Here is a 14619-nt window from a genome sequence, read left to right on the forward strand (position 1 = left end):
GGGCCTCCAAATTGCCTCTTTTTCCTACCATTATACATACAGACTGTCTAACATACCTACCTGGATGCTGTCATCGATATTATCCTCCACCATTCTTTTAATGATGACTGCATCATATGCAGTGACAGTAGACATGTCAGTAATTGTTGGCAGGTTCTTCAGTACGGACCAGATGTCTGTACTTGCTCCTGACTGCTCTGCATCACCACCAGTTGGTGGGCAAGGAAATTTTATGATTTTCCTTGCAGCCCCAGTTCTGGGAGAAAATGAAGGAGGAGCTGTTGACGGGTCATGTTCCGCTTTAGTTGACAATTTTCTCACCAGCAGATCTTTGCACCTCTGCAGACTTGTGTCCGCCAGAAAGAGAGGTTTTTCATCTAGGATCAAACACGGTGGACAAACTGTAGTGTTTTGATTTCAACAGATTGACCACCCTTGAATCCTGGCAAAGCGAATGAAGGGCTCCATCCACAAGTGCCAAATACTTAGCAGAATCGCTCCATATTAGCTCCTCCTTCAATTTCTCCAGCTGCTTCTGCAAAAGCCTGATGAGGGGAATGACCTGACTCAAGCTGGCAGTGTCTGAACTGACTTCACGAGTTACAAGTTTGAAGGGTTGGAGAACCTAGCACAACATGGAAATCATTATCCACTGTACTTTAATCAGGTGCATTCCCCCTCCTTTGCCTGTATCGTAGGTGGATGTATAGGCTTGAATGGCCTTTTGCTGCTCCTCCATCCTCTGAAGCATATAGAGGGTTGAACTCCACCTCATTACCACCTCTTGCTTCAGGTGATGGCAGGGCAGGTTCAGGAGTGTTTGCTGGTGCTTCAGTCTTCAGCACATAGTTGCTGAATGTCAAAAGTTGCCCACAATTTTTCGGGCCACTGACAGCATCTCCTGCACACCCCTGTCATTTTTCATAAAATTATGCACCACCAAATTGTTTGTGCAAAACATAGGACATGCTGGAATGTGAGCAGATATAATGCACGCACAATATTAGTGACGTTGTCAGATATCACAAATCCACAGGAGAGTCTAAGTGGGGTAAGCCATTGTGCGATAATATCCTTCAGTTTCCATAAGAAGATGTCAGCGGTGTGCCTCTTAAAGAAACAGGTAGCCTGCTTAGGAACGAGTTGGCATTTGTGAGATGCTGGTGCTGCTGCTGTTGTTGCTGCGGAAGGCAATACATCTACCTAGTGGACTGTCACAGTCATGTAGCCCTTAGTTTGCCCTGCTCGACGTGTCCACTTGTCAGTGGTTAAGTGAACACTGAGTACAACCACACATTTCAGGACACTGAGGACACTTTTCTTAATGTCCCTGTACATTCCGGGAATCGCTTGCCTAGTTAAGTGGAATCTAGATGGGATTTGGTACCGGGGACACAGTACGTCCATCAACTGTTTAAATAACACTGCACCAATTGCAGATGCCGGATGCACATCTAACACCAGCATAGTTGATATGGCCTCAGTAATCCACTTTACAACAGGGTGACTGAGGCCATATTTCATCTTCCTTGCAAAGGACTGTTGGACAGTCAATTGCTTAGTTGAAGTAGTACAAGTGGTCTTCCGACTTCCTCTCTGGGATGGCGATCGACTCCCAGCAGTAACAATAGCAGTGGCAGCAACAGTAGGCGCTCCACTTAAGGATCCTCCGGAGGAATCCCGGATAGGAGAGGACTCATCAGTCATGCCAGTGACATGGCCTGCAGGACTACTTATGTTCCTGACTGAGGAGGAAATTGGCGCTGAGGGAGTTGGTGGTGTGGATTGCAGGAGCTTGGGTACAACAGGAAAAGGGGATGGATTTAGGTGTCAATAAACAGCTTATGCTATTACCCAAAGTTTGTGAACTTAACAATGACTTATGATGAATGCGCTGCAGGTGACGTGTAAGGGAGGATGTTCCTAGGTGGTTAACAACCTTACCCTTACTTATTATGGATTGATAAAGGCAACACATGGCTTGACACCTGTTGTCCGGATTTGTGGAGAAATAATTCCACACCGAAGAGGTGGCTTTTTGGGTATTTTTGACCAGGCATGACAATGGGCTTTTTCAACCTTTGGCCAACAACTGTCTCCACTGATGCCTTATTCAAACACACCACATCACCATCAGAATCCTTATTGTCAACTTTCTCCTCAGCACCAGCTGCACCAATATCCTCCTAATCCTAGTGTACTTCTTCAGTGACATCCTCAATCTCAATATCAACAACTGGACTGGCAGTGCTCCTCTCAGCACTTGCAGGGGGCATGCAAATGGTAGTGTGAGCCCCCTATTTCCATAAGTCTTGTCAAGGTCAGGCCTAGACATCGTAACCGCTGACACACTTAGACTTTTCTTGGGGAATTGTGATACTGTATCTCTGAACGCACAGTTGTTTTGTCCTGTGCTTTAACAAGCTTGATTCTTTTATTTTTTGAGAGGGAGAAGGGCTTTCATCCTCATGAGAATCTAAACCAGCAGCCATGAACATTGGCCAAGGCCTTTCTTTCCCACTTTGTGTCGTGAATGGCATATTGGCAATTTTACGTTTCTCATCAAATAATTTCTTTTTTTTCTGATTATTCATTTTGGCTTCTTGGATTTTACATGCCCTCTATAACATTAGGCATCGGCCTTAGCAGACGACGTTGATGGAATTGCATCGTCAATGTTATGACTTGTGGCAGCAGAAGCTTCAGCACTACTGCTAGGAACTGTAAGTGGTTCCTGATCTTTCACTATTTTTTCCTCCAATTTTTTTTCCATTTCACAGGACATCACCCATTTATTATTACAGCACACAAAACAGTGACTCTTTATTCTCAAAGAACCCCTGTATTTTTACAGCAAACAAGACAGGGACAGTGTACTTTTATTTTAACAACAGCACCCCTGTATTTTTACAGCAAACAGGACAGGGCCAGTGCACTTTTATTTTAGCAACAGCAACCCTGTATTTTTACAGCATACAGGACAGGGCCAGCACCCCTGTATTTGAACAACACCCCTGTAATGTTACAGTATACAAGACAGGGCCAGTGTAATTTTTTTAACAACAGCACCCTTGTATTTGGGCCCGTGTACTTTTATTTTAACAACAGCACCCCTGTATGTTTACAGCATACAGGACAGGGCCAGTGTACTTTTATTTTAACAACAGCACCCCTGTATTTGGGCCAGTGTACTTTTATTTTTACAACAGCACCCCTGTATGTTTACAGCATACAGGATAGGGCCAGTGTCTATTTATTTTCACAGCACCCCTTTTTTTACAGTATTCAAGACTGGGACAGTGTACATTTATTTTCACAGCAGCCCTAAACTTTAACAGCATACAGGACAGGGCTAGAACCCCTGTATTTTTATAGCACCTCTGTATTTTCACAGCATACAGGACAGTGCCCCTGTGCAGCACAATGACAGCAACACTCATGTACATCTGCAGCACCCCTAACTGCACATGACACCACAGTGAGTGACAGGACAGCACCCCTAACAGCACCACTACAGAGCACACACTGACTCCACCCAATGCCACCACCCACAGAGTGAGACAGAGGTCTGCCTCCCTCACTCTCCAAGTCCGGAGTGAAAATGGTGGCGACGTGCGGCTGTTTATATGGAATCCAAAACCCACAAGAATCCCACAGCAGGATGACAATGTTTGCCTTGTCCTGGGATCCTAGTCTTGCAGGAAGTCGGTTCTCAGCTGGGATCATGAATTTGAGGGGGGGGGGGGTTCGGTTCTCTTGGAACTGAACCCACTCATCTCTAGTTATAGGTTGGAAATATGTGAATTAAAAAAGGTTTGCAAAAATACAGTAGTGTCTGTATTGTATTTGTTGCTATTGTAGGTAGTGAATTCAGGACTTCAATTCTCACAAGAAATAAATGACAGCCTCTAAAATAGAATACATTCTTATATATCTCCCCCAAAACTTCAATGTTCTCTTGCATGATATAAGGATCATTTTATTTTAATTTTTTAATGAATTTAAATAATCTTGTCCAATAGCTTACCATTTTACTCTAGAGCAGTGGTTCCCAAACTTTTTGAATAATGGCTGTGATTTTTTTTACAGCACCACCAAAGCCAAACTTTTTTTATTGAGAATGGCAGAAAAAAAATATTAAATTTAGTAAATTGTGACTATATGTCATCCTTAGGTTCAGTTATGTGGTCAGGGGCAGGATTCACTTCTTTTTGTACACATATTTTATGATTGGCAGCCACCAGCACTTGTTTTGTCTATTACACTCAGTGATATTTTTCAGCAGGAACCAGCAGGAACTCAGTTCCTGAACATCTCATTGAATATGACATCATCAGGAACTGGGTTCCTGAATTGTCCTGGACCAAAATGTATTATCCATAAGATAAGTTTTGACTGCATTCTTTTGTAAAACCTGTCATGATCCTGACTGTATTTCTCATATTCTGTGGCTTACCTCAGTTTGTCCTGTAACCTGTGTTTGCTTCACCTCAGCATGAAGACTGCAAATCTGTGTTGATTTCTTGATTAAAGCCACCTGAGTAGGAATTTCACTGAGGAATCAGTAATCAGCTGTGAGCAGCATTTGATTCTTCACTGTGTTCAGCAATCTGGAGTTTAGGTCTAAAAGTCAGCATCCTCTGTTCACTTGTAGAAGTTTAGGCTTCAGTGCTTTTTTGGCCTGCTAGGCCTCACTCAACATCAGAGCCTGACCTGGAGCACTGATGTTACAGGATCTGATTATCTGACCATGAGCTATCCAATCCTATGCCAGCCTGAGACTCCCTGAATCACCTGACTCCAATCACTAATCACCAAGGACCAAGAGGTATAAGTAGAGAGACATGTGTTACAGAAGCTGTTAGTTCCTTGAGTCACACAGCTCAGTGTGAGCTTAGTAGCTGAGCTCCCTAAGAGGTAACCTTAATTACCATAGTTCCTTTAAACCTCTGCTCTTTGCTACCCACTCCGGATTCCAGTTGTGTTACCAGTTATATACAGAACCAACCCGGATTACAGTTGCGTTTCCAGTTATATTTGGTATCATCCCGGATTACAGTTGTGTTTCCAGTTATATCCGGTACCAGCCCGGATTACAGTTGCGTTCCAGTTATACCGGTACCCAGCCCGCTTCACAGTGCAGTTCCCAGTCTCACTGGGAACCTGCCCGGGTCTCAGTCTCGCCGGTGACCAGCCTGATTCCAGTCTCACTGGTAACCAGTCTGGTTCAATGTCTTCAGCTCCCCTCCCAGATCTGCGTAACTCCAATGAACCTATTTAATAGTAACTTTGGGTTCACAAACACCTTCTCCTGTGACAGTATATCCAGTTTGTTCTTACCAATACATTCATCATCCTGCTATCAACACCAAGTCACTGGTGATCCAGTGGTGAGGATACAGCTTCTTCTGCCGAGGCCTGGATTCGACTCTCGGTCAGGGATTGCTTTTTACTACTTCATCTCACTGATTCACACAGACTAGCCAAATATACGCATAGTCCTCCAGTTACCTTCACGGACTTTATATATACAACAGGTTCACAAAACTCCAGTCATGACAAAACCTATATATCATCTGTCTATATATAACCTTTTTAATAGCTCCACCCCCAGACCTGTACTTCCTGAACCTATTTTTTTAAATAGTACTGGTGTAACTGGCATTGCTGAGGGCATTGTGCATCTGGCACTGCTGGGGGCATTGTGTATCTGCCACTGCTTGGGCATTGTGTATCTGGCACTACTGGGGGCATTGTGTAACTGGCACTGCTGGGGGCATTGTGTAACTGGCACTACTGGGGACATTGTGTATCTGGCACTGCTTGGGGCATTGTGTTACTGGCACTGCTGGGGGCATTGTGTATCTGGCACTACTGAGGGCATTGTGTAACTGGCACTACTGGGGGCATTATGTTTATATATGGCAGTACTCAGGGAATTATGTGTTTTAAAAAAAGTTTATGTACCAATTTATGCCCTTTGGTATCTCCACCCACATCACCACTCACCGCTGCCCTGCCCACAGTTCTTGAACCTATTTTCCTACAAAAATAGCACTGATTACACTGATCATAAATAATTGAAATTGTTCAAGTACCACTAATCCAGGGCACTCCTGCAAGTGTCCCGAGGCACCCTAGGGTGCCACAGCACACATTTTGAGAACCACTGTCCTAGACAAAAATTGCAGGTAGCTATTTTACCTTACAAGGTACTGTAGCATAAAAGCTTACAAGGCAAACATTGTTTAAGAATCCCCCTATGACACTTCTTTATGCTGAAAATAATGCGGAGAGATACTGAGTATTAATTTGCTGTTACATTACTTTTCTACAACTTAAAAAGCTAATAGTTTAAAGTAATTGAACTAAAAATTCTGCATATACATTTAGTTTATAATCAGGCAATTGATTGTGTTATTATATACTCTTAATGAATAAAATGCATAAGATGGTCACCTACATTAATTATTTAACAAAGAAGAGCTCCTAATATTGTGTATAAATATTTGGAATAGTGATTATGTAATAACCAAAACACACTTCCTGGATTCTCCAAAACTGCCTGGTTCAAGCTAGTGAACTTCTATCTGCCAGTTTATCAGACAATTCTGGTCAGACAGTGGAGACCACAGTATTAATAATTCAGAAAAGTTACTGTTAATTGGCTAATGTTGCCACATTGTATCCCTTGCTTAGCCTGTGTATCAGCATAGAGTTTCTAATGCTGTACAGTTCAGTACTCTGTGACACATTAGTCTCATTTGCTTTCTCAAAGCATCATATCGAAACGCACATGGGCGGCATGTTTGCAGCATGTGTCTGTGTTAAATGATGTCATTTTAATGTTTATATTAATGTAAATCTTTAAGTAGCTATTGGAGGCTGCTTCTATATTTTCTCTATTGAAGGAAACAGTGAGGCTATCCTGTGTGATGGAGTACTGAACTGTACTGTACATCATTTGAAACTCTGTACTGAAACAGAGGCTTCGGCAAGGAATACAGTGTGTCAACATTAGGCAATTAACATAGATACTTTTGGGTTATATCTACTAAAATTTCATATGGATGATTTTGATAAATTGTTGGTCGATGTTTGGTAGATTTTTGATCAATATTGTGTTTCAGGGTCTAAATCATGCATTTACTAACAGATGATTTTGATATTGTTTAAAAAACAATGGGGCAAATTTACTAAGATGGGAGTTCTATTTAAGATGGGATGTTGCCCATAGCAACCAATCAGATTCTAGCTATTATCTTCTAGAATGTGCTAGATAAATGAGAAATAGAATCTGATTGGTTGCTATGGACAACATCCCATCTTAAATCGAACTCCCATCTTAGTAAATTTACCCAAATATGTAAAAAATCATCTTAGTAAATGTGGAATTTAGATCCTGAAATACAAAATCGACCAAACATGTTCCAAACATTGACCCAGATGGACTTTTAGTACATATACCCCCAAAATCTCACATTTACTAATAGATGATTTTTGATTTTTTTTTTAAATGATGTAAAACAATCATTTGTTAGCACAGTAAATGTGTGATTGAGACCCTGAAACACAAAATTTATAACATATTGACCAAACATCGACCAATAATCAATCAAAGTTGACCTTTAATAAATATACCCCTTTTTGTGCTGGATTATAAATACTGTTATCTATTTTTATTATTATTACATTTTATTTATAAGGCGCCACATGTGTTTCGCAGCGCCGTACAAAGGACAGTACAGGGGACAAAACATTGCATTACAGTAAATAAATAACAGAAATAGAGTACAGGTAACAGAGCACCACACATTCTCAAGACATAATACAGCTAAGATGTAAGTATTGAGGGAGTGATCATCATACTACTAGAGGCTGGTGGCCATAGATGGAGATGAGCCTTTACTGGCAGGATAATAGTGGGAATAACTGCCTAATAGAAATACACTAGCTTGAACCTGGCAGTTTAGGAGAATCCAATAATTATTATACATGTAAACATTTTTAAAATGGCACAACCATGCCCTTATATTAAGGCTGAAAGATATAAGCAGCATTTTACCATTACAATTCCTCTTTTGTCCTTATCTAGAGAACACTGACCCTGGGATATGAGGAAGAGGCCAAGGAGTGAGCACTAAAATGGTGAAATAGCAGAATATTTCCCTTCCAAATGTACTCTACTCTTTTCCTAGCTCATCAGTTATTTTTCAATTCCTGCAGGAGAGGCACGAAGAATATTAGGGCTTAGGTGTTTTTTTATTTTTTTTATTTCAAGCCTTCTTTTTTGCTGTTATATATGTGCCTAAATCCCCTTACGAGATTTAGCTAGATACTGTAGTAGCGGACATTAAACAGTGTTGGCCCTGAGTCCTTATGCCTCAGCAGCTCCTTCAGAATTATTTAAAAGAAAGAAGAAACAGGTTTTGAACTTCCCTCCATTTACACATTTTTCAGATTCTTTGTGGGAAGCTTAGCATAAAGCAGATAAGCAATTTAAGCTTCAAGCAGGTTTTAAGTTGACTTACTGTATTCCTTTGTTGATAAAGATACAGCAGCAAGGGAAGTGCCTCCAGCTGTATTTGTCCTGGTCATCCATTTAGTCAGGGGCACAGTTCTTCCAACAACTACTGCTGCTTCTTTCAAAGTTCTTACAGATCATAAGTGTGAATCTTTATTTAAATCTATTCTCCTTCAAAATGACTACAGGGCCTTATTCTGACAGACAAGGAAGCAGAACAGATCAGGAGAGGAATCCCCATTTTGAAGGATTTAGGAAATAGTGATTCCCAATAGTGGGACATCTCCAACCCTCATTTTTTGCAAAATTGGCTGAGAATCACTATTGGGAAAACTAGAAAAACACATCCCAGAGGGTAACCCTTTGGGCAGACACCTAGCTGAATATAGGATAGAACACAATTCTGGATAGAACACTATTCTGGAAAACCAGAACCCTTGAGAAAAGGATAGAAATCACCCTGAGGGAAAACCTACAGGTAGCTATGTACTACAGGATAGGAGGTACAAACTAAAGATACTGTCCAGATACTGATATTAATGTGAACCAAAGACTAACCAAGGAAAACACACTAATGACAGTCAATCAACTACTGTTTTGATAGTGTATGCTAAAGACTCCCCTGATGAAGTAAATGATGAAACGCGTTGGGTGATATAGTATTGGGATCCTAAAAGGAAATGAAAAAGTTCTCTATCAAGTACCTACAGAAAAAAATGAAATTGTATTTATGCACTTACTATTGTTTCACTGCAAAAGGTTTCAGTAACAAATATTTCAAGGTAGAATTTTTAAAATAAATGTATGTATACCTGGAAATGAAAAAGACTGATTCTAAAATTCTATCTATTAGATTGGTATAAGATGTTTACTATTCCATAGATAACTGCTTCTAAATGTCAACCAACCCCTAGAAATCTATAAGCATTAGGCACACCCCAAAGAAACTATATATATATATATATATATATATATATATATATATATATATAAAAAGGAGGGGAATTGGGGTGCAGCGACTGGTGGTGTTCAACAGTAAAAATAAAAATACAGGTATATATAAAACTTTCTAGGATAGTGCAGGATGCAGAGAGCCGGAGATAATATAAAATATATGATTTTAATTCCCAAATAACACAAGATAGATAAGACCAATAGTAAAAGGCTATAAACAAACAATTTTTTTTTAAACAGAGTGGATTAAAAGTCTAGGAGGTCAAACTTATCTCAGTTAGAATGGAGGTCAGTGAGGAAACCCAATGCTTTTCGTCCGCTCAGGACTTCACCTTGATGAAGTCCTGAGCGGACAAAATGCATTGGGTTCCCTCACTGACCTCAATTCTCACTGAGATAAGTTTGACCTCCTAGACTTTTTATCCACTCTGTTTTAAAAAAAAAAATGCTGTTTGTTTTTAGCCTTTTACTAATGGTCTTATCTAGCTTGTGTTATTTGTGAATTAAAATCATAAATTTTATATTATCTCTGGCTCTCTGCATCCTGCACTCTCTTAGAAAGTTTTATATATACCTGTATTTTTATTTTTAGTGTTGAACAACACCAGTCACCACACCCCTATTCCCCCCTTTTTCTATGCACTCACTACAGTAGTATCCCTATACTGTAATTTCTTAGGGGTTGGCTGATGCCCTGATTTTGGGTTTGTGTGTAATAGGTTTTTTATAGTCATATACTAATAATTTTAGAACTAGAGTTATATCTCACAAGTGGCGCTGCACTCTGTTTTTTCCAAATATATATATATATATATATATATAAAGAAGAAGTGTACTTCTAGAGAGGGATATGCTTCAACCCACTCCCAATGATGAAAGAACGGGCGGCACTCCAAGGACTTGTGAAAACGATGTTGTATATATATATATATATATATATATATATATTTAAATATACAGAGTATATAGAGTGCAATGGATGTGGTGGCACACAGGGGCACAGATGACACAAATTGGTGTATATTACACTATAAAAAAATGACTCAAATAGAAGTGGTTGACACTCCTTAGCACATAAGTGAGTGGCAACTCATGGATCAGTGAAGTATGTGTTGGAGCTCACATAACAATTTACACATAAATCAATGAAGAGACAAAGCACCTACTAGTGTTCCAATTAAATATCACCCAAGCAGATTGATAAAAAAGGCACTACTTATCTGGCATAAATATCTTTGGTCAGATGACAACCGATGGGATGATAGTATATGGAATAAAAAAGCAGAAATGCAACATAGTGTGTACCATTTTTAACCACTGTAGACATAGTAAACTAACTGAAATGTATGCACCCTTTTTAGGAATGTGCAAAGCCATTATTAATAATCCACAGCCAGGGATAGTAAATGGTTAAGAAATAGACAATTTAATACAGCAGTAACATACAAATGGTAGAAAAACAAACATACAAGTATAAAAAATATTTGAGCTTATCTGTCCATTAAGAGGTATCAGGTATAGCAAAACCAACACATTTCGCCTTTGAGTATTAAGACTTCATCATGGGGATATATTAAAAAAACTGCATAAACAGATTTATTTTAAATACATATTAATATATAAAGCAGTCAGTAAATTTCATCCATATTAATTACAACCTTGAACTGTTTTTTTTTCTCTCACTTATCCCTCCCTCCCCACCCCAAACACACACACTTTTTTCCTTCTAGATGAAATCAGATCCCATGTCATAAATAGCCATGACATAATATATTAGATTTTTTTTGTTAGATTTAAAAAATATATAATTTTCTATAAATACATAATCCACAAAATCTAATTGAATATGCATATTAATAGTTCTTAATTTACACAATTAAATTCCAGCATTTTATTGACACTCTCTGGGTACTTAATTTGCAATTTCTATAGCTACTGTACCAACATTTTGAACAGTTTGACAATATGGCAGTTAATATTTTGGTGTCAACCTCAAGACTGCCTGGTGTATACATTAACTGTAAACCTAAGGAATAAATCCCAATTTTGCATATTAAATCATTGCAGTATTCCTAATAGAAGGCATGCATTATAACAAATACCACTGTATCAATATGTACCATATCTGAGTTAATCAAAGATGACCAGAGAAGCACCTTTTCCTTTCATCTAAGTGAAGTTTAGGATCACAAATTAAACAGGACAGTTCAATTTATCCTAGACTGTGACCAATGAAAATTGACCAAATTGGTCTATGAGATGCTGACCAGGGGTGAAAAGCCCTCTCACAGACCACAGTAACTGTATCTTTAAGCCATACTTGCCTACTCTCCTTGATGTTGCGGGAGGCTCCTGATTTTCTCTCGTACCCCTGGAAGAGAAGGCAGATCTCCCGCATCCTGACCATACCTTAGTGAAGCAGGCAGGTTGGAGTGATAATCCCTGGCATTCACATGTATGTGGGTATTGGGAGGGGCTAAAATGATGCAAATTGCATTATTTTACTCCCGTCCCTTCCCATGGACCCACTGAAGTTCCCTGCAGCTTCTCCTCTCCGGGCTTCCCCCAGAGAAATAAAATGTAGGTACAGATGGAGCCACACAGATCAAGTGCGGCTCCATCGTAGGTGTGCACTCCCGGCGGGACTAGGCAACCCCACTATGGTAGTGCAAAGAGATGCTCCCATTAAAGCAAATTGGGTGTGTGTGTGTGTGTCTCGGACACGTGCACGCCCCAGACAGAATGATGGACATACCTAGGCGGGCATGCCTAGGCACAGACAGAGCCAGGATTAGTGTGGCTCCATCTGTAAGTATGTTTTAAGAATTTTTCCCACTTTGTACCCTTTATTTTTATGTATTCTGACTGATTGCAGAAATACAGGCAAAAGTTTTCAATATTCTGGGGAACTCCAATGACTTGGACACTTGGTAGTGATACCCATTCACACACTTCTGCTCATTTTCCGGTTAACTGCAATCCTGCACCAGACCTGTTAAAAGTAGGGATGAGCGTGTTCTGTTCCCTGAGAACTAAACCCTACCGAACATCACGTCCTGAGCCCAGATCCGAGTCTGGCTCGGGAATTCCCACCAGACTCGGAAACCAGAATGAGGCAAAACGTCATCATCCTGCTGTTGGATTCTCGCGGATTTTGGATTCCATATAAGGAGCCGCGCGTCACCGCCATTTTCACTCAAGTCCTGGAGAGTGTAGCAAGAGGACATTTTTCCTTAGTGTCTATGTGGGAAATTGGTGTGACGTGTGGGGTGGTGACGTGCTCTTATGTGTCATTCCAGTGCTGTCTTGTGCTGCATCAGTCCAGTGGTGGTGTCTTGTGCTGCATCAGTCCAGTCATGGTGGTGGTGTCCTGTGCTGCCATAAGTCCAGTGCTGCTGTATAAGTCCAGTTGAGTGCAGTGGTGCTATGTTGTGCTGCATTATTCCAGTGGTGCAGTCCTGTTCTGCCATAAGTCCGGTGCTGCTGCTGTATAAGTCCAGTGCAGTGGTGCTGTGTTGTGCTGCATCAGTCCAGTGGTGATGTCCAGTGCTGCCATAAGTCCATTGGTGGTGTCCTGTGCTACTATAAGTCCAGTGCTGCAGCTGTATAAGTTCAGGGGTACTGCCGTATAAGTCCAGGGGTACTACCATAAAAGTTCAGGGGTACTGCTGTATTTACCCTGGGGTACTGCCATATAAGTCCAGTGGTACTGCCGTATAAGTCCAGTGTAACTGCTATATAAGTCCAGGGGTACTGCCATATAAGTCCAGGGGTACTGCCGTATAAGTCCAGGGGTAATGCCATATATGTCCAGGTGTACTGCTGTATGAGTCCAGTCCAGTGGTGCAGCCATATAAGTTCAGGGGTACTGCCATATAAGTCCAGGGGTACTGCCATACAAGTCCAGTGGTACTGCCATATATGTCCAGGGGTACTGCCATATTAGTAGAGTCCAGTGGTGCAGCCGTATAAGTCCAGGGGTACTGCCATATAAGTCCAGTGGTACTGCCGTAAATGTCCAGTAGAACTGCCATATAAATCCAGTGGTACTGCCGTATAGGTCCACTCCAGTGGTGCAGCCGTATAAGTCCTGGGGTACTGCCGTATAAGTCCAGGGGTACTGCTGTATAAGTCCAGGCTTACTGTCATATAAGTCCAGTCCAGTGGTGCAGCCATATAAGTTCAGGGGTACTGCTGTATAAGTCGAGGGTAGTGCCATATATGTCCAGTGGTATTGCCGTGTAAATCCAGGGGTAATGCCTTGCAAGCCCAGTCTAGGGGTGCAGCCGTATAAGCCCAGTCCAGGGGTAATGCCGTATAAGTCCTGTCCAGTGGTGCAGCCATATAAGTCCAGGGTTACTGCTGTATATGTCCAGTGGTACTACCATATAAGTCCAGTGGTACTGCCGTATAAGTCCAGTGGAACTGACATATAAGTCCAGTGGTACTGCCGTATAAGTCCAGTGGTAGTACTGCCAGATAAGTCCAGTTGTACAGCCTTATAAGCCCTAGGGTACAGCCATATAAGTCCAGGGGTACTGCCATATAAGTCCAGTGGTACTGCCATATAAGTCCAGTGGTACTGCTGTATAAGTCCAGTTGTGCAGCCGTATAAGTCCAGGGGTACTGCCATATAAGTCCAGTGGTACTGCCATATAAGTCCAGTGGTACTGCTGTATAAGTCCAGTTGTGCAGCCGTATAAGTCCAGGGGTACTGCCATATAAGTCCAGGGGTACTACCATGTAAGTTTAGTGGTACTGACATATAAGTCCACCAATATTGTGCATGCATTTTGTCTGGGCAAATTCCATTAATTTGGTGGTGCAGAATTTTTTTAAAAATGACGGGCGTGCAGGAAATGCTGTCATTAGCCCGAAAAATTGTGGACCACTTTCAACATTCAGCCACTGCGTGCCACGCCTAGATGGGTCAGGTGTTTGAGCTGCACACTTGTGTCGCTAATGCTGCTTTCACATCGCAAAACCTGCTTTTGAAATGGTATTTGAAACGGTTCTTAAAACGGGTCTGAGCAGTTAAACCCCTTTCACATCTCATGTTGTAACCAGTAAATTACCATTTCATTACCGTTTTGGTACCTTTCACACTGAACCCGTTTCACCCATAGAAAACAGTGGTTGTC

Source organism: Pseudophryne corroboree, chromosome 5, assembly GCF_028390025.1.
Source record: "Pseudophryne corroboree isolate aPseCor3 chromosome 5, aPseCor3.hap2, whole genome shotgun sequence".
NCBI lineage: Eukaryota > Metazoa > Chordata > Amphibia > Anura > Myobatrachidae > Pseudophryne > Pseudophryne corroboree.